This window comes from Somniosus microcephalus, unplaced genomic scaffold, assembly GCF_052327205.1.
Source record: "Somniosus microcephalus isolate GS21.2 unplaced genomic scaffold, FLI_Smic_1.0 scaffold1, whole genome shotgun sequence".
NCBI lineage: Eukaryota > Metazoa > Chordata > Chondrichthyes > Squaliformes > Somniosidae > Somniosus > Somniosus microcephalus.
This window is the reverse complement of record NW_028225188.1, coordinates 4690100-4704820: the sequence shown is the minus strand read 5'-3', so window position 1 is coordinate 4704820 and position 14721 is coordinate 4690100. Positions and strand designations below refer to the sequence as shown.

The following is a 14721-nucleotide window of genomic DNA, read 5'->3' as shown; positions in this document are numbered from 1 at the left end:
TCGGAGAAAGCATAATAAGGCGCCATGCTGACCAAATCATAGAGTCATCCGAAAAGGGACAACCTGCACCACAACTCTATACGTCTAATGATGAAGTAGAGATACCCATATCTACCTCTGATCCGGTGATACTGGAACCCGATGAACCCGACACTGGCATTCAAGCCGAATCAGCCTTGCCAAAAGAACCTACTACACCACCAGAAACTACTACACCACCGAGGCATTATCCAGACCGAGTCAGGAAGCCTCCAGAGAGACTGACTTATAATTAATTAACTACAGCAATGTGTATATTATTTTTCTTATAACATGTAATTAATAATTACTTAAAATATTATGTACTGGTTAGCTAAAAGGGGAGGAATTGTAGTGTATGTGCCTTTAAGAGCCCCATGTGTGCTGTAATGCCGGTAATGGCCACTCGGGCTATATAAGCCTGTATATTGTGTTATATCCGTTAGTTCCCCTCCAGACTTTGTTTAGTAAACACCTATCCAACCAACTCCTGTCTTCAGTGTCTCTATCAACACACAGACACAACAGAGTTGCCCAAAGGTTTAAAATTTGGAATGTTACAATCAGCCTCCCCGTCGAGGAATTGAACCCCAATCTCCCACGTAACATGCGGGAATACTCATCGCTATACTAACAAGGAATTGACATGTTTGTCAATGCAAGAATCGAGCTGTGAACAGAACTTGACAAATGAGAAAGACAGCAAGAGACAGAGAGAGAGACAGGGACAAAGACAGAGACAGAGACAAAGAGCGAGATAGACAGAGAGAAACAGACAGAGAGAGACAGACAGAGAGAGACAGACAGAGAGAGACAGAAAGAGAGAGAGCAGAAGAGAGAGTGAGAGAATAAGAGGGACACAGCTAGTGAGACAGAGAGTGGTGGAGACTGAAAGATGTAAAAACATTTCACGATCCCTTCTCTTTGTTAGTTGAGAGTGACAGAGAGTGAGAGAAAAATGCAGATTCAGCAGATGCCAAAATAGGAGTTTAAGAATTAGATATGAGATCTTTCTTTCCATATCTATAAACATCTCATTGTTTGTTGGAGAATCAGCTGTTGACAAACGAGTGTCATTGAGCAGGATGAAAGGAAATGGATCTTAAATTAAAGAGCTACCAGGAGTGGGGTTCGAACCCACGTGGGTATAAACCACCACTCAGCCATCCTGGCGCTGGGATTGTTTGCGGACTGTCTCTGAGAGAATCGGGCCTTCAAGCTCCACTTTGCCACAGAGTTGAGCAGAGCAGAGAGAGACACACAGACCAACACAGAGAGACACACACATAAACACACAGACAGACACACAGAGCAGAGAGAGACACACAGACCGATACAGAGAGACACACACATAGAGACACAGACAGACACACAGACACAGCGAGACACACAGACTGACACAGAGAGACACACGCATAAACACACAGACAGACACACAGACACAGAGAGAGACACACAGACCGACACAGAGAGGCACACACATAAACACACAGACACAGCGAGACACACAGACACAGAGAGGGTACAGGGAAGATTTACAAGGATGATACCAGAAATGCGAGGGTATACATATCAGGAAAGGATGGACCGCTGCCAAATTAGTTTATACCCTGATTTGCCTGATTTTTGTTCTATTTCCCACTGTATATTTCGTGCATACTTGCAGATCAATGAAAAAGTGAAAAACTTCTAGGTGTTGAAAAGTGGGGATTTAATTCCACACAACTGCAGACTATTTTCTTTCCACAGATATTGCCTGGCCTGCTGAGTTTTTCCAGCATTTTCTGTTGTTATTTCAGATTTCCAGCATCTGCAGCATTTTGCTATCATACTAGTGTTTAGTTCCATTTTGAAATGAAATGGGATGAACAATGTTGGAACGGCAGAATCCTGCAGGATTCGAACCTGCGCAGAGAGACCCAACAATGGATTTCTAGTCCCTCACCTTAACCACTCGGCCATGACTACTGGGCTCATAAGATTTTAAATGTTGCTCAGATAAAATCGCAATCCCATCGATCTGGAGCAAAACAGCAATCAGTCCCTAAACAGTCTCCGCTCAAGAAAATTCATCCATTGTTCTGTAGCATAAGAGCACTTACTCCCGAAATAGTCCAGATTGAAGAAACATCTCAAAGAGACAATTAGATGGGAAATTAGAGATGCGTGCAATAAGGGCACAGCAGTTATCATGGGTGACTTTAATCTACATATAGATTGGGCCAACCAAATTAGTAACAATACTGTGGAGGAGGAATTCCTAGAGTGTATACGGGATGGTTTCCTGGACCAATATGTCGAGGAACCAACTAGAGATCAGGCCATCTTAGACTGGGTATTATGTAACGAGAAAGGATTAATTAGCAATCTTGTTGTACGAGGCCCCTTGGGGAAGAGCGATCATAATATGATCGAATTCTTCATTAAGATGGAGAATGAAGTAGTTGACTCAGAGACTAGGGTCCTGAATTTAAATAAAGGAAACTACGATGGTATGAGACACAAGTTGGGTAGGATTGATTGGGGAATGTTACTCAAAGGGTTGACGGTGGATAGGCAACGGCAAACATTTAAAGACCGCATGGATGAACTACAGAATTTGTTCATCCCAGTTTGGCATAAAAATAAAACGGAAAAGGTGACTCAACCGTGGCTAACAAGGGAAATTAGGGATAGCATAAGATCCAAGGAGAGGACATATAATTTGGCCAGAAAAATCAGCAAACCTGAGGATTGGGAGCAGTTTAGGATTCAGCAAAGGAGGACAAAGGGATTAATTAATTTTCACTCTTCAAGTTTTCACTGCAGCTTTTTAACTTGAAGCCGCAGCAGGGTACATCATTGTTGATAGATATCTTAAAAAATGCCTATTTTCCGTTCAGGAATTGAACCCCGGACTCTCATGTAACAGGCAGTGATACCTCATTATGTGAAACGAGGAACTGACGGAAGACGCTGCTCTGCAGTCTCTGCAGAAGCGCAGAGCAAGAATGGCGCTGTGAACAGACCTGGGCTCATTCACCAGACCCAGAGGGAGGATTGATCAAGGAGTGGGAAACAAAGAGCGAGAGAGAGAGAGAAACAGAGAGAGGCAGAGAGAGAGAGAGACACACACAGACAGAGAGAGAGACACAAAGAGAGAGAGACAGACAGACAGTCCGTAACCCTGTTAATCTCTTTCTCTCTGTCATTCTCTCCCTCCTCCGCACCCCACACAAAAGGGAGAGAGAAACAGAGAGAGAGAGAGAGCTCTATACTAACGAGGAGCTGGTGCAGGAAGTAGTTACACAGTTCTTCATATGACAGTAAAACTTTCAAAATTATTTTAGTTGATTTTTTTCTGTTCTACTTTTCCAAGGAACTTTTTAAGGAGTTGCCAAAAGGTTTAAAATTTGGAATGTTAAAATTACCCTCCCCGTTGGGGAATTGAACCCCGGTCTCCTGCGTGATAGGCGGGGATATTCATCACTATACTAACAAGGAACTGACATGTACAATTTGCCAGAGCAAGAATTGAGCTGTGAACAGAACTTGACAAATGAGAAAGACAGAGAGAGACAGAGAGAGAGAGAGAGAGAGAAAGACAGAGAAACTGACAGAGAGAGAAAGACACAGACAGACAGTGACAGACAGACAGAGAGAAAGACAGAGATAGACAGAGAGAGACAGAGAAACTGACAGAGAGAGACAGAGAAACTGACAGAGAGAGACTGACAGAGAGAGACAGACAGAGAGAGACAGACAGAGAGACAGACAGAGAGAGACAGACAGAGAGCCAGACAGAGAGAGAGAGACAGAGAGAGAGAGACAGACAGACAGAGACAGACAGACAGAGAGCCAGACAGAGAGAGCCAGACAGAGAGAGGCAGACAGAGAGAGGCAGACAGAGAGAGACAGACAGAGAGAGACAGACAGACAGAGACAGACAGACAGAGATAAATAGAGAGAGCCAGACATCGAGAGGCAGACAGAGAGAGGCAGACAGACAGAGACAGACAGACAGAGACAGACAGACAGAGAGAAATAGACAGAGCCAGACAGAGAGAGCCAGACAGAGAGAGAGAGAGACAGACAGAGGGACAGACAGGTAGAGAGACAAAAAAGGAGGCGCATGACAAATGTGCAACAGAGAGAGAGAGAGAAAAAGAGAGTGAGAGAATGAGAGGGAGGGAGACAGACAGTGAGACAGAGAAAGGTGGAGACTGAAAGATGTAAAAATATTTAACGATCTCTTCTCTTTATTAGTTGAGAATTACAGAGACTGAGAGAAAAATGCAGATTCAGCAGTTGCCAAAATAGCACTTTAAGAATTACATATGAGATCTTTCTTTCCATATCTATAAACATCTCATTGTTTGTTGGAGAATCAGCTGATGACAAATGAGTGTCGCTGAGCTGGATGAAAGAAAATGGATCTTAAATTAAAGAGTTACCAGGAGTGGGGTTCGAACCCACGCGGGTATAAACCCATTGGATCTTAAGTCCAACGCCTTAACCACTCGGCCATCCTGGTGTTGGAATGCCTTATAGACTGTCTCTGTGAGAATCGGGCCTTCAAGCTCCACCTTGCCCCAGAGTTGCACAGAGCAGAGAGAGACATAGAAACATAGGAACAGGAGTAGGCCATTCGGCCCTTCTCCGCCATTCAATGAGATCATGGCTGATCATCCAAACCCTAGCACCCGGTCCCTACACCGACAGCCATCCCACCCAAGCCCTATCCCCGTAACCCCATGTATTTAATCCCCCCTAACACTAAGGGCCAATTTTTATCATGGCCAACCAACCTAACCCGCACATCTTTGGACTGTGGGAGGAAACCGGAGCACCCGGAGAAAACCCACGCAAACACGGGGAGAATGTGCAAACTCCACACAAACAGTCACCCGAGGCCGGATTTGAACCCGGGTCCCTGGCGCTGTGAGGCAACAGTGCTAACCACTATGCCTCACAGACCAACACAGAAAGACAGACACAGACAGACACACAGACATAGAGAGAGACACACAGACCGACACAGAGAGACACCCACATAGACACACAGACACAGACAGAGAGACACAGACACAGACACACAGACACAGACAGACACACAGACATAGAGAGAGACACACAGACCGACACAGAGAGACACCCACATAGACACACAGACACAGACAGACACACAGAGGGTACCGAGAAGGTTTATAAGTATGTTACCAGAATTGCGAGGGTATACATATCAGGAAAGAATGAACCCCTGCCTTTTCGTGGGCTATGTGGCACCCTCTTTGTTCCAGTTTTACTCGGGTCCCCTCCCTCACCTCTTTTTCTGGTACATTGATGACTGTATCGGTGCCGTTTCCTGCTCTCGCCCTGAACTAGACAATTTCATTCACTTTGCCTCCAATTTCCACCCTTCCGTCACCTTCACTTGGTCAATCTCTGACTCTTCCCTTCCCTTCCTCGACTTCTCCGTCTCCATCTCTGGGGATAGGTTATTGACCAATTTTCACTACAAGCCCACCGATTCCCACAGCTACCTGGACTACACTTCCTTCCACCCTGCCTCCTGTAAGGACTCTATTCCATTCTCCCAGTTTCTCCATCTCCGCCGCATCTGCTCCGACGATGCCACCTTCCACACCAGTGCTTCCGACATGTCTTACTTTTTCCACAACCGAGGATTCCACTCTACCGTTGTTGACATGGCCCTTGACCGTGTCCGTTCTATCTCCCGCACTTCTGCCCTCACCCCTGCCCCTCCCTCGCAGAACCACGATAGGGTTCCCCTTGTCCTTACCTTTCACCTCACCAGCCTCCACATTCAACGGATCATCCTCCACCATATCTGCCACCTCCAACGTGATCCCACCACCAAACGCATCTTAACCCCACCTCCACTTTCAGCATTCCGCAGGGACTGCTCCCACTGAGACACCCTAGTCCACTCCTCCACCACCCCCAGCACCCTTCCCCTTCGACCGGCACCTTCCCGTGCAAGCGCAGGAGATGCAACACCTGCCCCTATACCTCCCCCCGCTTCCCACTGTCCAGGGCCCCAACACCCCTTCCAGGTGAAACAGCGATTTACTTGTACTTCTTGCAATCTAGTAAACTGTATTCGCTGCTCACGATGTGGTCTCCTCTACATTGGGGAGACCAAACGCAGATTGGGTGACTGCCTTGAGGAACACCTCCGTTCAGTCCGTAAGGGTAACCCCGAGCTTCCGGTCGCCTGTCATTTTAATTCACCGCTCCATTCCCACTCGGACCTCACCGTCCTTGGCCTCTTGCATTGTTCCACGGAAGCTCAGCGTAAACTCGAGGAACAGCACCTCTTCTTCCAACTAGGCACTTTACAGCCTTCCGGACTCAATATCGAGTTCAACAATTTCAGATCATAACCTCGGCCCCTATTACATTTTTATATTTTTTATCCACACCTTTGGTTTGTGACTTTTCCTTTTTTCTCTCTCCCACATGGCAGCTATCTCTCACTCTGCCAGCGCATTTCACACTTCATCTTGAGCCATCCTTTGCCTCTTTACTTGTTATATTACCATCTCCTCTCGCCTTGATTATCTCTCAATGTCTCTTAATCTCTCCTGCTTTCTATCCTATCGCTGACCTTCCCTTTTGTTCTTTCATCCCCTCCCCCTTTTCCCAGCCCCTAAACTTGCTTTCCATTTCCTGCTTTTTTCTCAATTCTGACGAAGGGTTTCGACCTGAAACGTTGACTCTACTTCTCTCTCCACGGATGTTGCCTGGCCTGCTGAGTTTTTCCAGCATTTTCTGTTGTTATTTCAAGTAAATTTATACCCCGAGTTGCCTGATTGTGGTTCTATTTCTGACCGTATATTTCGTGCATACTTGCACAATGAAACAGTGAATAACCTCGAGGTGTTGAAAAATGTGGGAAGTCAATTCCGCCCAACTCAGGATTTGGTTACATTTTGAAATGAAATGGGATGAAAAATGCTGGAACTGTAGGCGGCAGGATTGGAACCTGCGCAGGGAGACCCCGATGAATTTCTAGTCCATTGCCTTAACCACTTGGCCACGACTACTGGGTCTGCAAAGAGTTAAATGTTGCTCAGATAAAATCGCAATCATCCATCGTTCTGTAGACTAAGAGCACTTCACCCCGAAACAGTCTAGTTTGAAGAAACTTCTCAAAGGTACAATCTCCTCTCGCAATTTTTACACTTCGGTTTTTTACTGCAGCTTTTTAACTTGAAGCTACACCAGGATACATCATTGCAGATTAACATCTTAGAAATACTTACTGCCCATTCGGGAATTGAACCCTGGCCACCCCACGTAACAGGCGGGAATATTTCACTACATTTAAAGAGGAATTGACGGAAGACGCTGCTTTGCAGTCTCTGCAGAAGCGCAGAGCAAGAATCGCGCTGTGAACAGACCTGGGCTCATTCACCAGACCCAGAGGGAGGAGTGAGCAAGGAGAGGGAAACAAAGAGCGAGAGAGACAGAGAGAGAGACAGACAGAGAGACAGAGAGAGAGGACAAAGAGAGAAAGAGAGACAGACAGTCCGTAACCCTGTTAATCTCTTTCTCTCTGTCACTCTCTCCCTCCTCCGCGCCCCACACAAAAGGGAGAGGGAAACAGAGAGAGAGAGAGAGAGAGCTCTATACTAACGAGGAACTGGTGCAGGAAGTTGTTATACAATTCTTCATATGACAGTAAATCTTTCGAAATTATTTTAAATCATTTTTTTCTGTCCTCATTTCCAAGGAGGATTTTAAGAAGTTGCAGAAAGGTTTAAAATTCGAGATGTTAAAAAGGCTTCTATCCTGTCGGGAAATTGAACCCCGGTCTCCCGCATGACAGGTGGAGATACTCACCACTATACTAATGAGGAATTGACAGGTGCACAATCTGTCAGAGCAAGAATCGAGCTGTGAACAGAACTGGACTGAGTGAGAAAGTGGCAGAGAGAGACAGAGAGACAAAGAGCGAGAGACGGGGACAAACAGAGAAACAGAGACAAATAGTGAGACAGACAGAGAGAGAAAGACAGAGAGAAAGCCAGAGAGAGAAAGAGAGAGACAATGATAGATACAGAGAGAGACAGAGAGAGAGACATACAGGAGGCTTATGACAAATGTGTAACAGAGAGACAGAGAGAGAGAGACAAGGAGAGAGAGAATGAGAGGGAGACCGAGAGACAGATAGTGTGACAGAGAGGGGTGGAGACTGAATTCTCTTTCTCCTTGTTAGTTAATAGTGACAGAGAGAGAGAAAAATGCAGATTCAGCAGATGCCAAAATAGCACTTTTGAAGAATTACAGTTAAATATGAGAGAGAGACAGAGGAAGAGAGACAGAGAGAACCTGTCGGGGAATTGAATCCTCACACACTATACTATCAAGGACCTGGTAGAGGAAATAGTTAGGCAGTGCTTGAGACAAAGACTCAAACACACTCACAGACACACACAGCCATGGACATGAGTGTCTGCTCTCTCTATATGTGTCGGTATGTCTCATAAGCTTTTCTGAGTTTCATGGATTCATAAAAATCTTACAGCACAGCAGGAGGCCATTCGGATCGTCGTGCCTGCGCTGTCTCTTTGAAAGAGCAGTCGTGCTCAGTCCCACCCCCCGCTTTTTGTCCGTAACCCTGTTAATCTCTTTCTCTCTGTCACTCTCTCCCTCCTCCGCGCCCCACACAAAAGGGAGATACTCTATACTAATGAGGAACTGGTGCAGGAAGTTGTTATACAGTTCTTCATATGCCAGTAAATCTTTCAAAATTATTTTAGTTGATTTTTGTCTGTTTTGCTTCTCCAAGGAAGTTTTTAAAGAGTTGCCCAAAGGTTTAGAATATGCAAAGTTAAAATCGTCCTCCCCATCAGGGAACTGAACCCCAGTCTCCCACATGACAGGCGGGGATACTCACCACTATACTAACGAGGAACTGACACAAGCAGCTTTTCAGAGCAAGAACTGAGCTGTGAACAGAACTTGATAAATGAGAAAGACAGAGCGAGACAGAGAGAGTCAGAGACAGAGACAAAGACAGAGAGAGTCATAGAGAGACAGAGAGAGAAAGACAGAGATAGACAGAGACAGACAGAGAGAAACAGACAGTGACAGACAGAGTGAAACAGACAGAGAAAGACAGAACGACATACAGAGTCAGGGAGACAGACAGAGAAATACAGAGAAAGACAGAGATAGATACTGAGACAGAGAGACAGACAGAGGAAGACTCGGACAGAGAGAGACAGAGAGAGAGAGAGAGAGAGACTGAGAGAAGAAGACAGAGAGAGACAAAAGGAGGCTGAAGACAAATGTGTGACAGCCTTGAATGGCGGAGCAGGCTCGAAGGGCCAAATGGCCGACTCCTGCTCCTTATGTTCTTTCCAGATCTATAAACATCTCATTGTTTGTTTGATGGAGATTCAGCAGATGACAAACGAGTGTCACTGAGCAGGATGAAAGGACATTGATCTAAACGGGTATAAACTGATTGGATCTTAAGTCTCACACCTTAACCACTCGACCATCCTGGTGCTGGTGTTGCTAGGAGACGGTCTCTTTGTGATTCTGGGATTCAAGCGCCACTCTGCCAGTAAGTTGAGCAGAACAGAGCTTCTTAAGGTGGCAGGACAGGTTAACAAAGCATTTAATAAAGCATATGGGGTCCTGGGCTTTATAAATAGGGCTTTAAACTAAATATTCAGGGGAGGAGGGAAGAGGGAATTAGAAAGTCAAAGAGAAAGGAGAAGGCAATAGTGCAGGGTAGCGATGGGGTAATGATAACCAGAGTGTGACAGGAGGAGACAGAGCGTACGACCATAAGTGTGCACCAGGAGGGTCAATAACTAGAGGACACAGGTTTATGGTGATTGGCAAAGAGACGGGCAGGAAAAAAATCTACTGATAAAAGTTAACATTTCCAAAATTAATTTCACTGATATTACAGTGAATTTCATCTCTCCCTTCTCTGGCTCACTTGGGCCTTTGAGTCCGATCCCGCCCTTCAAAAGACCCACCCTTTCTTATGTTCATTTATAACTAGACATTCTTATCATGAACACAGCTAGCTTCTAGCTAGTCATTTATTCAGTACACGTTCTCTAGGTACAGTATCTGTAGAGATGCAGCATGTGTGCTCCTGTGTGCAGGCTGCCATCTTGACTGTTGCCTTGTGGGTAGCCTAGTGCCTCATGGGTAATGTAGTCTTAATATCTATACAGCTGGGTAGTGTAGTCTTATATACATACAGCTTTATACAGCTCTACACAGCTCTACGGCTCCACCTAGTGTCCACTATAGAATGACATGTTATTGATCATTACATCCCCCTTTCTTTGAGGTTTAACAAAATCAATATCAATCAACTTTCAAGAAAACAATAAAGATAATATCAGTGACACTTTTGTTAGTGCTCTATAAACATAAACATTTTCAAAACAGTCAACACATTTTCAAAGCTTTACATTGTACTCAAAGATTAAGTCTATCAGGCTCTTTTACTTCACGTGTGAATCTTCTCAACATGGGTAAGTCTGATGTGTCTTCATGAGATTGTTCTGGCGGTGAATGACAAGATGCAGTTGCGGCATTGTCATCAATCTGCTCTTGTATAGATCGAGGTCTCCTTGTGATCTTTGCTTGGAGAGGGTTTCAGTGTTTCCTTCACTCTTCATGCCATAACTCTCAATGTAGTCAATGCACTCTCGAAAAACTGCTGGCAGCTGGATCCCATCATACAGCATAATCCGCTCAGCAGCCTCGGCTAATGGAACACCAAAGATTGGCCTGAGGGAAGAAGGAGTATCCACCGGAACTGCTTCCTGCTCTGGTGCAGGCTTCTTCTTTTTCTTTTTCTCTTTCCACTGCTTAACAACATCTGCTGCAGTTATATCTTTGGACTTTTTCTCCTTGTGTTTTTCCTCTTTGTGCTTTTCTTCCTTTGGCTTCTCTTTGACCTTAAAGTCTTTTTCTTTCTTCTTGGAGAAACTAGGTTTTTTGAAGACATGGATACCCTTTGGCCTTTTCATCTTTGATGGGCTCTCTGCTTCATCACCTGAGTCATCTGGTCTGCTTATGGCACAGTTTATACGGTAGACTCTCTTGACCAGTTCTAAGTCTTCACAAGCTTTGTCACCTAGTATCGAATCAAGTCTTTCAGCCACAACAGAAAACATGAGATGATGCACTTTGTCTTTGACTGTCACTTTAAGTCTGCATACACCTAAGCTATCTATTTTCTGTCCATTATAGCTCTTCAGTAGTACTGACTTTTTCTGTATTTTGGGCTTTTCTTTCATATTTTTTATGTCACTCATACTGATTAAGTTTGCTTTTGCCCCAGTGTCCAGTTTCAATGTAACTAATGCTCCATTTATCTGCAGTGGGATCATCCATTTGTCCACTTTTACTGCATTGACTTTATGTTCAGCATTGTCCATTTCTGAGGGCTGCACATTTTCTGTATCTTTTTTGATATCGTCACATGACACCATTCCTACAAAAAATGTCTCACTTAAATCAGTGTCCTCAATCACATTAACTTGTTGCCCTTTCGTCGTTTTTACTTTTGAAAAGCATTGTTTGGCAAAGTGATTCTTTCCATTACACTTTGTGCACATTTTTCCAAATGCTGGGCATTGTCTTAACTGGTGTTTGTAACCACAGCGTTTACAATTAAAAATTTCATCCTCCGATTGCTTTTCATTTCTGTTCTGCCCACGTTTCTTCCCCTTGTAGGACACAGCACCGACAGCAGCATTATCACTCATTACAATCGCATCATTATTGATTTCACTGAAAGTCTTCACGTGCTTTCGAGCTAGCTCGCTGGCTTGGCATATTTTCACCGCATTTTCCAAATTTAGTTCGGTTTCTCTCAACAGACGTTCCCTGACTTTTTTATCATGAATACCAAACACAATCTGGTCACGAATCATGGATGATTTCAGCTCAGAGAAATTACATGTCTGTGCTTTCAGTTTCAGATCAGTTATAAAGCTATCAAAAGTCTCATTTTGTTGCTGTGTCTGAGAACGGAAGATGTATCTTTCATGCATCTCATTCTTTTTGGGAGAGCAATGTGCATCAATTTTTTTTAGCACATCTTCTAATTTTTCTCTGTTCTCCTCTTGATTAAATACAAATGTATTAAATACCTCTATCGCCTGTGGGCCTGCAACCGTAAGCAGCAACACTATCTTCCTTGCGTCTGGCTTTGTACCGAATCCGATGGCTGCAATGTAGAGTTCAAATTGTTGTTTAAAAGTCTGCCAATTGTAGTCGATTTTTTCTGTGAGTTTCAAACGCTCTGGTGGCTTCAAATTCTCCATGTGGCTTTTCACAATTTTTAGCAGATCTTCACCATCCTGGTACCATCTTATGTTCATTAATAACTAGACATTCTTATTATGAACACAGCTAGCTTCTAGCTAGTCATTTATTCAGTGCACGTTCTCTAGGTACAGTATCTGTAGAGATGCAGCATGTGTGCTCCTGTGTGCAGGCTGCCATCTTGACTGTTGCCTTGTGGGTAGCCTAGTGCCTCATGGGTAATGTAGTCTTAATATCTATACAGCTGGGTAGTGTAGTCTTATATACATACAGCTATATACAGCTCTACACAGCTCTACGGCTCCACCTAGTGTCCACTATAGAATGACATGTTATTGATCATTACACCCTTGACACCTCTGTCCTTGCAAACCACCGCCACATCTCCAACCTCCCCTTCCTCTCCAGTCCTTGAACGTGTTGCCGCCTCCCAAATCAGTGCCCATCTTTCCCGGAACTCCAGGTTTGAACCTCTCCCATCAGGATTCCACCCCTGCCCCAGCAGCCCCAAAGAGCAGGAAAAATTCTTGGCAAGTAAAATCAAGGAAAACCCAAAGATGTTTTATAAATATATTAAGAGTAAGAGGATAATGAAAGAATGGGTAGGGCCTATGAGAGATCATGAGGGTAATCTGGGTGTGGAGGCGGGAGACGTCGGTAGGGTTCTTAATGAATACTTTGCGTATGTTTTAGCAAAGGAGAGGGGCGAAGCAGACATTGCTATCAGGGAGGAGGAGTGTGAAATATTAGATGAAATAAACATAGTGACAGATGAAGTATTAAGGGGTTTAGCAGCTTTAAAAGTGGATAAATGTATCCCAGGCTGTTAAGTGAAGCAAAAGAGGAAACAGCAGAGGCCCTGACCATTATTTTCCAATCCTCTCTGGCTTCAGGTGTGGTGCCGGAGGACTGGAGGACTGCTAATGTGGTACCCTTGTTTAAAAAGGGAGAAAGGGATAGACCGAGAAATTACAGGCCAGTCAGCCTAACCTCGGTGGTGGGAAAATTATTGGAAAGAATTCTGAAGGACAGGATAAATCTTCATTTAGAGAGACACGGATTAATCAAGGATAGTCAGCATGGATTTGTTAAGGGAAGGTCGTGTCTGACAAACTTGATTGAATATTTTGAGGAGGTAACAAGGAGGGTAGATGAGGGTAGTGTGTTTGATGTAGTCCATATGGACTTTAGCAAGACTTTTGATAAGGTTCCTCATGGCAGACTGGTCAAGACGTTAAAAGCCCATGGGATCCAAGGCAAAGTGTCAAGTTGGATTCAAAACTGGCTCGGAGGCAGGAAGCAGACAGAGGGTAATGGTTGATGGGTGTTTATGTGACTGGAAGGCTGTTTCCAGTGGGGTTCCACAGCGCTAAGTACTAGATCCCTTTCTTTTTGTGGTACATATCAATGATCTAGACTTGAATATAGGGGTATGATTGAGAAGTTTGCAGATGATACTTAAATCGGCTGTGGTTGATGTAGATTTTTTTTTAAACCCGGTACAATAGCAAAATGCTGGAAGCCTGTTTGGCCCAGTGGTAAGGGCATGAAACGGTTAAATTTCGAAGCACAGAAAAGGTGCCAGTCATCAAAGTCTGCAGTCCTTCACAAAGTCATAGAGTCATAGAGTTTTACAGCACAGAAAGAGGCCCTTCGGCCCATCGTGTCTGCGCCGTCCATCAATCCCTGTCCAGTCTAATCCCATTTTCCAGCATTTGGTCCATAGCCTTGTATGCAATGGCATTTCAAGTGCTCATCCAAATGCTTCTTGAATGTTGTGAGGGTTCCTGCCTCTACCACCCTTTCAGGCAGTGAGTTCCAGATTCCAACCACCCTCTGGGTGAAAAAGTTCCTCCTCAAATCCCCTCTCAATCTCCTGTCCCTTACCCTGAATCTATGCCCCCTTGTTATTGACCCCCCTACTAAGGGGAAAAGTTCCTCTTTATCTACCCTATCTATGCCCCTCATCATTTTGTACACCTCAATCAGGTCCCCCCTCAGCCTTCTTTGCTCCCAGCCTGTTTAGCCTTTCTTCATAGCTGAGGCGCTCCATCCCAGGTAACATCCTGGTGAATCTTCTCTGCACCCTCTCCAAAGCAATCACATCCTTCCTATAGTGAGGCGACCAGAACTGCACACAGTACTCCAGCTGTGGCCTCACCAGCGTTTTGTGCAGCTCCATCATAACCTCCCTGCTCTCATATTCTATGCCTCGGCTAATGAAGGCAAGTATCCCATATGCCTTTTTAACCACCTTATCTACCTGTTCCGCTGCCTTCAGGGATCTATGTACATGTACACCAAGGTCCCTCTGACCCTCTGTACTTCCTAGGGTCCTACCACTCATTGTGTATTCCCTTGCCTTATTTGTCCGTCCAAAATGCA

General features: G+C 44.7%; 1 protein-coding gene and 1 non-coding gene across 2 annotated transcripts in view; both read right to left on the bottom strand.

Annotated features, from left to right (window-relative positions):
• The window catches only part of LOC147084176 (uncharacterized), a 339125-nt gene that overhangs the window by 87949 nt on the left and 236455 nt on the right, over positions 1 to 14721 (bottom strand). The window lies entirely within an intron of this gene.
• trnal-uaa (transfer RNA leucine (anticodon UAA)) lies at positions 4449 to 4531 on the bottom strand. The gene has a single exon. It is a non-coding gene; the product is annotated as a tRNA-Leu (tRNA).